General features: G+C 33.6%; 10 non-coding genes across 10 annotated transcripts; all 10 read right to left on the bottom strand.

The window, feature by feature from the left end:
• Positions 1–274: 274 nt before the first annotated feature.
• On the bottom strand, positions 275–347 carry TRNAK-UUU (transfer RNA lysine (anticodon UUU)). The gene has a single exon. It is a non-coding gene; the product is annotated as a tRNA-Lys (tRNA).
• A 1,408-nt stretch (positions 348–1,755) lies between these two features.
• Positions 1,756–1,828, bottom strand: TRNAK-UUU (transfer RNA lysine (anticodon UUU)). Its single transcript has one exon. It is a non-coding gene; the product is annotated as a tRNA-Lys (tRNA).
• Positions 1,829–2,136: 308 nt separating this feature from the next.
• TRNAK-UUU (transfer RNA lysine (anticodon UUU)) lies at positions 2,137–2,209 on the bottom strand. Its single transcript has one exon. It is a non-coding gene; the product is annotated as a tRNA-Lys (tRNA).
• A 582-nt stretch (positions 2,210–2,791) lies between these two features.
• TRNAK-UUU (transfer RNA lysine (anticodon UUU)) lies at positions 2,792–2,864 on the bottom strand. Its single transcript has one exon. It is a non-coding gene; the product is annotated as a tRNA-Lys (tRNA).
• A 582-nt stretch (positions 2,865–3,446) lies between these two features.
• Positions 3,447–3,519, bottom strand: TRNAK-UUU (transfer RNA lysine (anticodon UUU)). Its single transcript has one exon. It is a non-coding gene; the product is annotated as a tRNA-Lys (tRNA).
• Positions 3,520–4,749: 1,230 nt separating this feature from the next.
• Positions 4,750–4,822, bottom strand: TRNAK-UUU (transfer RNA lysine (anticodon UUU)). The gene has a single exon. It is a non-coding gene; the product is annotated as a tRNA-Lys (tRNA).
• Positions 4,823–5,130: 308 nt separating this feature from the next.
• Positions 5,131–5,203, bottom strand: TRNAK-UUU (transfer RNA lysine (anticodon UUU)). The gene has a single exon. It is a non-coding gene; the product is annotated as a tRNA-Lys (tRNA).
• A 582-nt stretch (positions 5,204–5,785) lies between these two features.
• On the bottom strand, positions 5,786–5,858 carry TRNAK-UUU (transfer RNA lysine (anticodon UUU)). Its single transcript has one exon. It is a non-coding gene; the product is annotated as a tRNA-Lys (tRNA).
• A 582-nt stretch (positions 5,859–6,440) lies between these two features.
• Positions 6,441–6,513, bottom strand: TRNAK-UUU (transfer RNA lysine (anticodon UUU)). The gene has a single exon. It is a non-coding gene; the product is annotated as a tRNA-Lys (tRNA).
• A 582-nt stretch (positions 6,514–7,095) lies between these two features.
• On the bottom strand, positions 7,096–7,168 carry TRNAK-UUU (transfer RNA lysine (anticodon UUU)). Its single transcript has one exon. It is a non-coding gene; the product is annotated as a tRNA-Lys (tRNA).
• Between the last annotated feature and the right edge of the window lie 6,868 nt (positions 7,169–14,036).

The following is a 14,036-nucleotide window of genomic DNA, read 5'->3' as shown; positions in this document are numbered from 1 at the left end:
CTTTATAAAGACGGATGGTTTATGGGAATTGCAAATAGCTGCTGTGTGTTAATTTTCCTTGTTTCATTCATTTTTTTTCTTTTAGTTGAATTTGGAATTTATACTATTTCTCCAATATGTAAGGGAAACCACAGCTAATTTAGGCTTAAATTCCCCAGTTCAAGAAGAGTTTCAAATGAGTAGAAGACTTTTTCTAACAAATTTCAAAGTTATATTTATATATGTACTGTGAATTCTTGGAACATGCTCAGTTTGTGACTGTTTTAAAAGTGCTCGCCCGAACAGGGACTTGAACCCTGGACCCTCAGATTAAAAGTCTGATGCTCTACCGACTGAGCTATCCGGGCTTCGAAAGTTCCTGTAAGGATATAGTTGTGTGAGCTTTATAAAGACGGATGGTTTATGGGAATTGCAAATAGCTGCTGTGTGTTAATTTTCCTTGTTTCATTCATTTTTTTTTCTTTTAGTTGAATTTGGAATTTATACTATTTCTCCAATATGTAAGGGAAACCACAGCTAATTTAGGCTTAAATTCCCCTAGTTGAAGAAGAAATATTCTTTATGTCCTTCTGTTTTTCCTTTTTTTGATCATGTTCTCTTGATATGTAACTCAGAGGAATGAACAAGTTGAAGAAAGTCCAGATGTTCTGGTATTTATTTGAAGCAACATGACATTTTTCTTCTGCAAAACAAGTTTATTTTTCCTTGTCATTCCAAGCACTAGCTTGATATAACTTAAAGAACTAATAAATTCAGAAGACTTGCATAACCAACAACTGCATAATAAAAAGACAATGTAAAACACTTAGCATGGTCCAGATGTTCTGGTATTTATTTGAAGCAACATGACATTTTTCTTCTGCAAAACAAGTTTATTTTTCCTTGTCATTCCAAGCACTAGCTTGATATAACTTAAAGAACTAATAAATTCAGAAGACTTGCATAACCAACAACTGCATAATGAAAAGACAATGTAAAACACTTAGCATGAATTTCAAATGAGTAGAAGACTTTTTCTAACAAATTTCAAAGTTATATTTATATATATTCACATATATACTGTGAATTCTTGGAACATGCTCAGTTTGTGACTGTTTTAAAAGTGCTCGCCCGAACAGGGACTTGAACCCTCAGATTAAAAGTCTGATGCTCTACCGACTGAGCTATCCGGGCTTCGAAAGTTCCTGTAAGGATATAGTTGTGTGAGCTTTATAAAGACGGATGGTTTATGGGAATTGCAAATAGCTGCTGTGTGTTAATTTTCCTTGTTTCATTCATTTTTTTTTCTTTTAGTTGAATTTGGAATTTATACTATTTCTCCAATATGTAAGGGAAACCACAGCTAATTTAGGCTTAAATTCCCCAGTTGAAGAAGAAATATTCTTTATGTCCTTCTGTTTTTCCTTTTTTTGATCATGTTCTCTTGATATGTAACTCAGAGGAATGAACAAGTTGAAGAAAGTCCAGATGTTCTGGTATTTATTTGAAGCAACATGACATTTTTCTTCTGCAAAACAAGTTTATTTGTCCTTGTCATTCCAAGCACTAGCTTGATATAACTTAAAGAACTAATAAATTCAGAAGACTTGCATAACCAACAACTGCATAATAAAAAGACAATGTAAAACACTTAGCATGAGTTTCAAATGAGTAGAAGACTTTTTCTAACACATTTCAAAGTTATATTTATATATATTCACATATATACTGTGAATTCTTGGAACATGCTCAGTTTGTGACTGTTTTAAAAGTGCTCGCCCGAACAGGGACTTGAACCCTGGACCCTCAGATTAAAAGTCTGATGCTCTACCGACTGAGCTATCCGGGCTTCGAAAGTTCCTGTAAGGATATAGTTGTGTGAGCTTTATAAAGACGGATGGTTTATGGGAATTGCAAATAGCTGCTGTGTGTTAATTTTCCTTGTTTCATTCATTTTTTTTCTTTTAGTTGAATTTGGAATTTATACTATTTCTCCAATATTTAAGGAAAACCACAGCTAATTTAGGCTTAAATTCCCCAGTTCAAGAAGAGTTTCAAATGAGTAGAAGACTTTTTCTAACAAATTTCAAAGTTATATTTATATATGTACTGTGAATTCTTGGAACATGCTCAGTTTGTGACTGTTTTAAAAGTGCTCGCCCGAACAGGGACTTGAACCCTGGACCCTCAGATTAAAAGTCTGATGCTCTACCGACTGAGCTATCCGGGCTTCGAAAGTTCCTGTAAGGATATAGTTGTGTGAGCTTTATAAAGACGGATGGTTTATGGGAATTGCAAATAGCTGCTGTGTGTTAATTTTCCTTGTTTCATTCATTTTTTTTTCTTTTAGTTGAATTTGGAATTTATACTATTTCTCCAATATGTAAGGGAAACCACAGCTAATTTAGGCTTAAATTCCCCAGTTGAAGAAGAAATATTCTTTATGTCCTTCTGTTTTTCCTTTTTTTGATCATGTTCTCTTGATATGTAACTCAGAGGAATGAACAAGTTGAAGAAAGTCCAGATGTTCTGGTATTTATTTGAAGCAACATGACATTTTTCTTCTGCAAAACAAGTTTATTTTTCCTTGTCATTCCAAGCACTAGCTTGATATAACTTAAAGAACTAATAAATTCAGAAGACTTGCATAACCAACAACTGCATAATAAAAAGACAATGTAAAACACTTAGCATGAGTTTCAAATGAGTAGAAGACTTTTTCTAACAAATTTCAAAGTTATATTTATATATATTCACATATATACTGTGAATTCTTGGAACATGCTCAGTTTGTGACTGTTTTAAAAGTGCTCGCCCGAACAGGGACTTGAACCCTGGACCCTCAGATTAAAAGTCTGATGCTCTACCGACTGAGCTATCCGGGCTTCGAAAGTTCCTGTAAGGATATAGTTGTGTGAGCTTTATAAAGACGGATGGTTTATGGGAATTGCAAATAGCTGCTGTGTGTTAATTTTCCTTGTTTCATTCATTTTTTTTTCTTTTAGTTGAATTTGGAATTTATACTATTTCTCCAATATGTAAGGGAAACCACAGCTAATTTAGGCTTAAATTCCCAAGTTGAAGAAGAAATATTCTTTATGTCCTTCTGTTTTTCCTTTTTTTGATCATGTTCTCTTGATATGTAACTCAGAGGAATGAACAAGTTGAAGAAAGTCCAGATGTTCTGGTATTTATTTGAAGCAACATGACATTTTTCTTCTGCAAAACAAGTTTATTTTTCCTTGTCATTCCAAGCACTAGCTTGATATAACTTAAAGAACTAATAAATTCAGAAGACTTGCATAACCAACAACTGCATAATAAAAAGACAATGTAAAACACTTAGCATGAGTTTCAAATGAGTAGAAGACTTTTTCTAACAAATTTCAAAGTTATATTTATATATATTCACATATATACTGTGAATTCTTGGAACATGCTCAGTTTGTGACTGTTTTAAAAGTGCTCGCCCGAACAGGGACTTGAACCCTGGACCCTCAGATTAAAAGTCTGATGCTCTACCGACTGAGCTATCCGGGCTTCGAAAGTTCCTGTAAGGATATAGTTGTGTGAGCTTTATAAAGACGGATGGTTTATGGGAATTGCAAATAGCTGCTGTGTGTTAATTTTCCTTGTTTCATTCATTTTTTTTTCTTTTAGTTGAATTTGGAATTTATACTATTTCTCCAATATGTAAGGGAAACCACAGCTAATTTAGGCTTAAATTCCCTAGTTCAAGAAGAAATATTCTTTATGTCCTTCTGTTTTTCCTTTTTTTGATCATGTTCTCTTGATATGTAACTCAGAGGAATGAACAAGTTGAAGAAAGTCCAGATGTTCTGGTATTTATTTGAAGCAACATGACATTTTTCTTCTGCAAAACAAGTTTATTTTTCCTTGTCATTCCAAGCACTAGCTTGATATAACTTAAAGAACTAATAAATTCAGAAGACTTGCATAACCAACAACTGCATAATAAAAAGACAATGTAAAACACTTAGCATGAGTTTCAAATGAGTAGAAGACTTTTTCTAACAAATTTCAAAGTTATATTTATATATATTCACATATATACTGTGAATTCTTGGAACAAGCTCAGTTTGTGACTGTTTTAAAAGTGCTCGCCCAAACAGGGACTTGAACCCTCAGATTAAAAGTCTGATGCTCTACCGACTGAGCTATCCGGGCTTCGAAAGTTCCTGTAAGGATATAGTTGTGTGAGCTTTATAAAGACGGATGGTTTATGGGAATTGCAAATAGCTGCTGTGTGTTAATTTTCCTTGTTTCATTCATTTTTTTTTCTTTTAGTTGAATTTGGAATTTATACTATTTCTCCAATATGTAAGGGAAACCACAGCTAATTTAGGCTTAAATTCCCCAGTTGAAGAAGAAATATTCTTTATGTCCTTCTGTTTTTCCTTTTTTTGATCATGTTCTCTTGATATGTAACTCAGAGGAATGAACAAGTTGAAGAAAGTCCAGATGTTCTGGTATTTATTTGAAGCAACATGACATTTTTCTTCTGCAAAACAAGTTTATTTGTCCTTGTCATTCCAAGCACTAGCTTGATATAACTTAAAGAACTAATAAATTCAGAAGACTTGCATAACCAACAACTGCATAATAAAAAGACAATGTAAAAGACTTAGCATGAGTTTCAAATGAGTAGAAGACTTTTTCTAACACATTTCAAAGTTATATTTATATATATTCACATATATACTGTGAATTCTTGGAACATGCTCAGTTTGTGACTGTTTTAAAAGTGCTCGCCCGAACAGGGACTTGAACCCTGGACCCTCAGATTAAAAGTCTGATGCTCTACCGACTGAGCTATCCGGGCTTCGAAAGTTCCTGTAAGGATATAGTTGTGTGAGCTTTATAAAGACGGATGGTTTATGGGAATTGCAAATAGCTGCTGTGTGTTAATTTTCCTTGTTTCATTCATTTTTTTTCTTTTAGTTGAATTTGGAATTTATACTATTTCTCCAATATGTAAGGAAAACCACAGCTAATTTAGGCTTAAATTCCCCAGTTCAAGAAGAGTTTCAAATGAGTAGAAGACTTTTTCTAACAAATTTCAAAGTTATATTTATATATGTACTGTGAATTCTTGGAACATGCTCAGTTTGTGACTGTTTTAAAAGTGCTCGCCCGAACAGGGACTTGAACCCTGGACCCTCAGATTAAAAGTCTGATGCTCTACCGACTGAGCTATCCGGGCTTCGAAAGTTCCTGTAAGGATATAGTTGTGTGAGCTTTATAAAGACGGATGGTTTATGGGAATTGCAAATAGCTGCTGTGTGTTAATTTTCCTTGTTTCATTCATTTTTTTTTCTTTTAGTTGAATTTGTAATTTATACTATTTCTCCAATATGTAAGGGAAACCACAGCTAATTTAGGCTTAAATTCCCCAGTTGAAGAAGAAATATTCTTTATGTCCTTCTGTTTTTCCTTTTTTTGATCATGTTCTCTTGATATGTAACTCAGAGGAATGAACAAGTTGAAGAAAGTCCAGATGTTCTGGTATTTATTTGAAGCAACATGACATTTTTCTTCTGCAAAACAAGTTTATTTTTCCTTGTCATTCCAAGCACTAGCTTGATATAACTTAAAGAACTAATAAATTCAGAAGACTTGCATAACCAACAACTGCATAATAAAAAGACAATGTAAAAGACTTAGCATGAGTTTCAAATGAGTAGAAGACTTTTTCTAACAAATTTCAAAGTTATATTTATATATATTCACATATATACTGTGAATTCTTGGAACATGCTCAGTTTGTGACTGTTTTAAAAGTGCTCGCCCGAACAGGGACTTGAACCCTGGACCCTCAGATTAAAAGTCTGATGCTCTACCGACTGAGCTATCCGGGCTTCGAAAGTTCCTGTAAGGATATAGTTGTGTGAGCTTTATAAAGACGGATGGTTTATGGGAATTGCAAATAGCTGCTGTGTGTTAATTTTCCTTGTTTCATTCATTTTTTTTTCTTTTAGTTGAATTTGTAATTTATACTATTTCTCCAATATGTAAGGGAAACCACAGCTAATTTAGGCTTAAATTCCCCAGTTGAAGAAGAAATATTCTTTATGTCCTTCTGTTTTTCCTTTTTTTGATCATGTTCTCTTGATATGTAACTCAGAGGAATGAACAAGTTGAAGAAAGTCCAGATGTTCTGGTATTTATTTGAAGCAACATGACATTTTTCTTCTGCAAAACAAGTTTATTTTTCCTTGTCATTCCAAGCACTAGCTTGATATAACTTAAAGAACTAATAAATTCAGAAGACTTGCATAACCAACAACTGCATAATAAAAAGACAATGTAAAACACTTAGCATGAGTTTCAAATGAGTAGAAGACTTTTTCTAACAAATTTCAAAGTTATATTTATATATATTCACATATATACTGTGAATTCTTGGAACATGCTCAGTTTGTGACTGTTTTAAAAGTGCTCGCCCGAACAGGGACTTGAACCCTGGACCCTCAGATTAAAAGTCTGATGCTCTACCGACTGAGCTATCCGGGCTTCGAAAGTTCCTGTAAGGATATAGTTGTGTGAGCTTTATAAAGACGGATGGTTTATGGGAATTGCAAATAGCTGCTGTGTGTTAATTTTCCTTGTTTCATTCATTTTTTTTTCTTTTAGTTGAATTTGGAATTTATACTATTTCTCCAATATGTAAGGGAAACCACAGCTAATTTAGGCTTAAATTCCCTAGTTCAAGAAGAAATATTCTTTATGTCCTTCTGTTTTTCCTTTTTTTGATCATGTTCTCTTGATATGTAACTCAGAGGAATGAACAAGTTGAAGAAAGTCCAGATGTTCTGGTATTTATTTGAAGCAACATGACATTTTTCTTCTGCAAAACAAGTTTATTTTTCCTTGTCATTCCAAGCACTAGCTTGATATAACTTAAAGAACTAATAAATTCAGAAGACTTGCATAACCAACAACTGCATAATAAAAAGACAATGTAAAACACTTAGCATGAGTTTCAAATGAGTAGAAGACTTTTTCTAACAAATTTCAAAGTTATATTTATATATATTCACATATATACTGTGAATTCTTGGAACATGCTCAGTTTGTGACTGTTTTAAAAGTGCTCGCCCGAACAGGGACTTGAACCCTGGACCCTCAGATTAAAAGTCTGATGCTCTACCGACTGAGCTATCCGGGCTTCGAAAGTTCCTGTAAGGATATAGTTGTGTGAGCTTTATAAAGACGGATGGTTTATGGGAATTGCAAATAGCTGCTGTGTGTTAATTTTCCTTGTTTCATTCATTTTTTTTTCTTTTAGTTGAATTTGGAATTTATACTATTTCTCCAATATGTAAGGGAAACCACAGCTAATTTAGGCTTAAATTCCCCAGTTGAAGAAGAAATATTCTTTATGTCCTTCTGTTTTTCCTTTTTTTGATCATGTTCTCTTGATATGTAACTCAGAGGAATGAACAAGTTGAAGAAAGTCCAGATGTTCTGGTATTTATTTGAAGCAACATGACATTTTTCTTCTGCAAAACAAGTTTATTTGTCCTTGTCATTCCAAGCACTAGCTTGATATAACTTAAAGAACTAATAAATTCAGAAGACTTGCATAACCAACAACTGCATAATAAAAAGACAATGTAAAAGACTTAGCATGAGTTTCAAATGAGTAGAAGACTTTTTCTAACACATTTCAAAGTTATATTTATATATATTCACATATATACTGTGAATTCTTGGAACATGCTCGGTTTGTGACTGTTTTAAAAGTGCTCGCCCAAACAGGGACTTGAACCCTGGACCCTCAGATTAAAAGTCTGATGCTCTACCGACTGAGCTATCCGGGCTTCGAAAGTTCCTGTAAGGATATAGTTGTGTGAGCTTTATAAAGACGGATGGTTTATGGGAATTGCAAATAGCTGCTGTGTGTTAATTTTCCTTGTTTCATTCATTTTTTTTTCTTTTAGTTGAATTTGGAATTTATACTATTTCTCCAATATGTAAGGAAAACCACAGCTAATTTAGGCTTAAATTCCCCAGTTCAAGAAGAGTTTCAAATGAGTAGAAGACTTTTTCTAACAAATTTCAAAGTTATATTTATATATGTACTGTGAATTCTTGGAACATGCTCAGTTTGTGACTGTTTTAAAAGTGCTCGCCCGAACAGGGACTTGAACCCTGGACCCTCAGATTAAAAGTCTGATGCTCTACCGACTGAGCTATCCGGGCTTCGAAAGTTCCTGTAAGGATATAGTTGTGTGAGCTTTATAAAGACGGATGGTTTATGGGAATTGCAAATAGCTGCTGTGTGTTAATTTTCCTTGTTTCATTCATTTTTTTTCTTTTAGTTGAATTTGGAATTTATACTATTTCTCCAATATGTAAGGAAAACCACAGCTAATTTAGGCTTAAATTCCCCAGTTCAAGAAGAGTTTCAAATGAGTAGAAGACTTTTTCTAACAAATTTCAAAGTTATATTTATATATGTACTGTGAATTCTTGGAACATGCTCAGTTTGTGACTGTTTTAAAAGTGCTCGCCCGAACAGGGACTTGAACCCTGGACCCTCAGATTAAAAGTCTGATGCTCTACCGACTGAGCTATCCGGGCTTCGAAAGTTCCTGTAAGGATATAGTTGTGTGAGCTTTATAAAGACGGATGGTTTATGGGAATTGCAAATAGCTGCTGTGTGTTAATTTTCCTTGTTTCATTCATTTTTTTTTCTTTTAGTTGAATTTGGAATTTATACTATTTCTCCAATATGTAAGGGAAACCACAGCTAATTTAGGCTTAAATTCCCCAGTTGAAGAAGAAATATTCTTTATGTCCTTCTGTTTTTCCTTTTTTTGATCATGTTCTCTTGATATGTAACTCAGAGGAATGAACAAGTTGAAGAAAGTCCAGATGTTCTGGTATTTATTTGAAGCAACATGACATTTTTCTTCTGCAAAACAAGTTTATTTTTCCTTGTCATTCCAAGCACTAGCTTGATATAACTTAAAGAACTAATAAATTCAGAAGACTTGCATAACCAACAACTGCATAATAAAAAGACAATGTAAAATTGCATAACCAACAACTGCATAATAAAAAGACAATGTAAAACACTTAGCATGAGTTTCAAATGAGTAGAAGACTTTTTCTAACAAATTTCAAAGTTATATTTATATATATTCACATATATACTGTGAATTCTTGGAACATGCTCAGTTTGTGACTGTTTTAAAAGTGCTCGCCCGAACAGGGACTTGAACCCTCAGATTAAAAGTCTGATGCTCTACCGACTGAGCTATCCGGGCTTCGAAAGTTCCTGTAAGGATATAGTTGTGTGAGCTTTATAAAGACGGATGGTTTATGGGAATTGCAAATAGCTGCTGTGTGTTAATTTTCCTTGTTTCATTCATTTTTTTTTCTTTTAGTTGAATTTGTAATTTATACTATTTCTCCAATATGTAAGGGAAACCACAGCTAATTTAGGCTTAAATTCCCCAGTTGAAGAAGAAATATTCTTTATGTCCTTCTGTTTTTCCTTTTTTTGATCATGTTCTCTTGATATGTAACTCAGAGGAATGAACAAGTTGAAGAAAGTCCAGATGTTCTGGTATTTATTTGAAGCAACATGACATTTTTCTTCTGCAAAACAAGTTTATTTTTCCTTGTCATTCCAAGCACTAGCTTGATATAACTTAAAGAACTAATAAATTCAGAAGACTTGCATAACCAACAACTGCATAATAAAAAGACAATGTAAAACACTTAGCATGAGTTTCAAATGAGTAGAAGACTTTTTCTAACAAATTTCAAAGTTATATTTATATATATTCACATATATACTGTGAATTCTTGGAACATGCTCAGTTTGTGACTGTTTTAAAAGTGCTCGCCCGAACAGGGACTTGAACCCTGGACCCTCAGATTAAAAGTCTGATGCTCTACCGACTGAGCTATCCGGGCTTCGAAAGTTCCTGTAAGGATATAGTTGTGTGAGCTTTATAAAGACGGATGGTTTATGGGAATTGCAAATAGCTGCTGTGTGTTAATTTTCCTTGTTTCATTCATTTTTTTTTCTTTTAGTTGAATTTGTAATTTATACTATTTCTCCAATATGTAAGGGAAACCACAGCTAATTTAGGCTTAATTCCCCAGTTGAAGAAGAAATATTCTTTATGTCCTTCTGTTTTTCCTTTTTTTGATCATGTTCTCTTGATATGTAACTCAGAGGAATGAACAAGTTGAAGAAAGTCCAGATGTTCTGGTATTTATTTGAAGCAACATGACATTTTTCTTCTGCAAAACAAGTTTATTTTTCCTTGTCATTCCAAGCACTAGCTTGATATAACTTAAAGAACTAATAAATTCAGAAGACTTGCATAACCAACAACTGCATAATAAAAAGACAATGTAAAACACTTAGCATGAGTTTCAAATGAGTAGAAGACTTTTTCTAACACATTTCAAAGTTATATTTATATATATTCACATATATACTGTGAATTCTTGGAACATGCTCAGTTTGTGACTGTTTTAAAAGTGCTCGCCCGAACAGGGACTTGAACCCTGGACCCTCAGATTAAAAGTCTGATGCTCTACCGACTGAGCTATCCGGGCTTCGAAAGTTCCTGTAAGGATATAGTTGTGTGAGCTTTATAAAGACGGATGGTTTATGGGAATTGCAAATAGCTGCTGTGTGTTAATTTTCCTTGTTTCATTCATTTTTTTTTCTTTTAGTTGAATTTGGAATTTATACTATTTCTCCAATATGTAAGGGAAACCACAGCTAATTTAGGCTTAAATTCCCCAGTTGAAGAAGAAATATTCTTTATGTCCTTCTGTTTTTCCTTTTTTTGATCATGTTCTCTTGATATGTAACTCAGAGGAATGAACAAGTTGAAGAAAGTCCAGATGTTCTGGTATTTATTTGAAGCAACATGACATTTTTCTTCTGCAAAACAAGTCAGATTAAAAGTCTGATGCTCTACCGACTGAGCTATCCGGGCTTCGAAAGTTCCTGTAAGGATATAGTTGTGTGAGCTTTATAAAGACGGATGGTTTATGGGAATTGCAAATAGCTGCTGTGTGTTAATTTTCCTTGTTTCATTCATTTTTTTTCTTTTAGTTGAATTTGGAATTTATACTATTTCTCCAATATGTAAGGAAAACCACAGCTAATTTAGGCTTAAATTCCCCAGTTCAAGAAGAGTTTCAAATGAGTAGAAGACTTTTTCTAACAAATTTCAAAGTTATATTTATATATGTACTGTGAATTCTTGGAACATGCTCAGTTTGTGACTGTTTTAAAAGTGCTCGCCCGAACAGGGACTTGAACCCTGGACCCTCAGATTAAAAGTCTGATGCTCTACCGACTGAGCTATCCGGGCTTCGAAAGTTCCTGTAAGGATATAGTTGTGTGAGCTTTATAAAGACGGATGGTTTATGGGAATTGCAAATAGCTGCTGTGTGTTAATTTTCCTTGTTTCATTCATTTTTTTTCTTTTAGTTGAATTTGGAATTTATACTATTTCTCCAATATGTAAGGGAAACCACAGCTAATTTAGGCTTAAATTCCCCAGTTCAAGAAGAGTTTCAAATGAGTAGAAGACTTTTTCTAACAAATTTCAAAGTTATATTTATATATGTACTGTGAATTCTTGGAACATGCTCAGTTTGTGACTGTTTTAAAAGTGCTCGCCCGAACAGGGACTTGAACCCTGGACCCTCAGATTAAAAGTCTGATGCTCTACCGACTGAGCTATCCGGGCTTCGAAAGTTCCTGTAAGGATATAGTTGTGTGAGCTTTATAAAGACGGATGGTTTATGGGAATTGCAAATAGCTGCTGTGTGTTAATTTTCCTTGTTTCATTCATTTTTTTTTCTTTTAGTTGAATTTGGAATTTATACTATTTCTCCAATATGTAAGGGAAACCACAGCTAATTTAGGCTTAAATTCCCCAGTTGAAGAAGAAATATTCTTTATGTCCTTCTGTTTTTCCTTTTTTTGATCATGTTCTCTTGATATGTAACTCAGAGGAATGAACAAGTTGAAGAAAGTCCAGATGTTCTGGTATTTATTTGAAGCAACATGACATTTTTCTTCTGCAAAACAAGTTTATTTGTCCTTGTCATTCCAAGCACTAGCTTGATATAACTTAAAGAACTAATAAATTCAGAAGACTTGCATAACCAACAACTGCATAATAAAAAGACAATGTAAAACACTTAGCATGAGTTTCAAATGAGTAGAAGACTTTTTCTAACAAATTTCAAAGTTATATTTATATATATTCACATATATACTGTGAATTCTTGGAACAAGCTCAGTTTGTGACTGTTTTAAAAGTGCTCGCCCAAACAGGGACTTGAACCCTCAGATTAAAAGTCTGATGCTCTACCGACTGAGCTATCCGGGCTTCGAAAGTTCCTGTAAGGATATAGTTGTGTGAGCTTTATAAAGACGGATGGTTTATGGGAATTGCAAATAGCTGCTGTGTGTTAATTTTCCTTGTTTCATTCATTTTTTTTTCTTTTAGTTGAATTTGGAATTTGTACAATTTCTCCAATATGTAAGGGAAATCACAGCTAATTTAGGCTTAAATTCCCCAGTTGAAGAAGAAATATTCTTTATGTCCTTCTGTTTTTCCTTTTTTTGATCATGTTCTCTTGATATGTAACTCAGAGGAATGAACAAGTTGAAGAAAGTCCAGATGTTCTGGTATTTATTTGAAGCAACATGACATTTTTCTTCTGCAAAACAAGTTTATTTTTCCTTGTCATTCCAAGCACTAGCTTGATATAACTTAAAGAACTAATAAATTCAGAAGACTTGCATAACCAACAACTGCATAATAAAAAGACAATGTAAAACACTTAGCATGAGTTTCAAATGAGTAGAAGACTTTTTCTAACAAATTTCAAAGTTATATTTATATATATTCACATATATACTGTGAATTCTTGGAACATGCTCAGTTTGTGACTGTTTTAAAAGTGCTCGCCCGAACAGGGACTTGAACCCTGGACCCTCAGATTAAAAGTCTGATGCTCTACCGACTGAGCTATCCGGGCTTCGAAAGTTCCTGTAAGGATATAGTTGTGTGAGCTTTATAAAGACGGATGGTTTATGGGAATTGCAAATAGCTGCTGTGTGTTAATTTTCCTTGTTTCATTCATTTTTTTTCTTTTAGTTGAATTTGGAATTTATACTATTTCTCCAATATGTAAGGAAAACCACAGCTAATTTAGGCTTAAATTCCCCAGTTCAAGAAGAGTTTCAAATGAGTAGAAGACTTTTTCTAACAAATTTCAAGGTTATATTTATATATGTACAGTGAATTCTTGGAACATGCTCAGTTTGTGACTGTTTTAAAAGTGCTCGCCCGAACAGGGACTTGAACCCTGGACCCTCAGATTAAAAGTCTGATGCTCTACCGACTGAGCTATCCGGGCTTCGAAAGTTCCTGTAAGGATATAGTTGTGTGAGCTTTATAAAGACGGATGGTTTATGGGAATTGCAAATAGCTGCTGTGTGTTAATTTTCCTTGTTTCATTCATTTTTTTTTCTTTTAGTTGAATTTGGAATTTATACTATTTCTCCAATATGTAAGGGAAACCACAGCTAATTTAGGCTTAAATTCCCCAGTTGAAGAAGAAATATTCTTTATGTCCTTCTGTTTTTCCTTTTTTTGATCATGTTCTCTTGATATGTAACTCAGAGGAATGAACAAGTTGAAGAAAGTCCAGATGTTCTGGTATTTATTTGAAGCAACATGACATTTTTCTTCTGCAAAACAAGTTTATTTTTCCTTGTCATTCCAAGCACTAGCTTGATATAACTTAAAGAACTAATAAATTCAGAAGACTTGCATAACCAACAACTGCATAATAAAAAGACAATGTAAAACACTTAGCATGAGTTTCAAATGAGTAGAAGACTTTTTCTAACACATTTCAAAGTTATATTTATATATATTCACATATATACTGTGAATTCTTGGAACATGCTCAGTTTGTGACTTTTTTAAAAGTACTCGCCCGAACAGGGACTTGAACCCTGGACCCTCAGA

Source organism: Bombina bombina, unplaced genomic scaffold, assembly GCF_027579735.1.
Source record: "Bombina bombina isolate aBomBom1 unplaced genomic scaffold, aBomBom1.pri scaffold_543, whole genome shotgun sequence".
In the NCBI taxonomy this organism is placed as follows: domain Eukaryota; kingdom Metazoa; phylum Chordata; class Amphibia; order Anura; family Bombinatoridae; genus Bombina; species Bombina bombina.
This window is presented reverse-complemented; position numbering and strand designations above follow the sequence as displayed.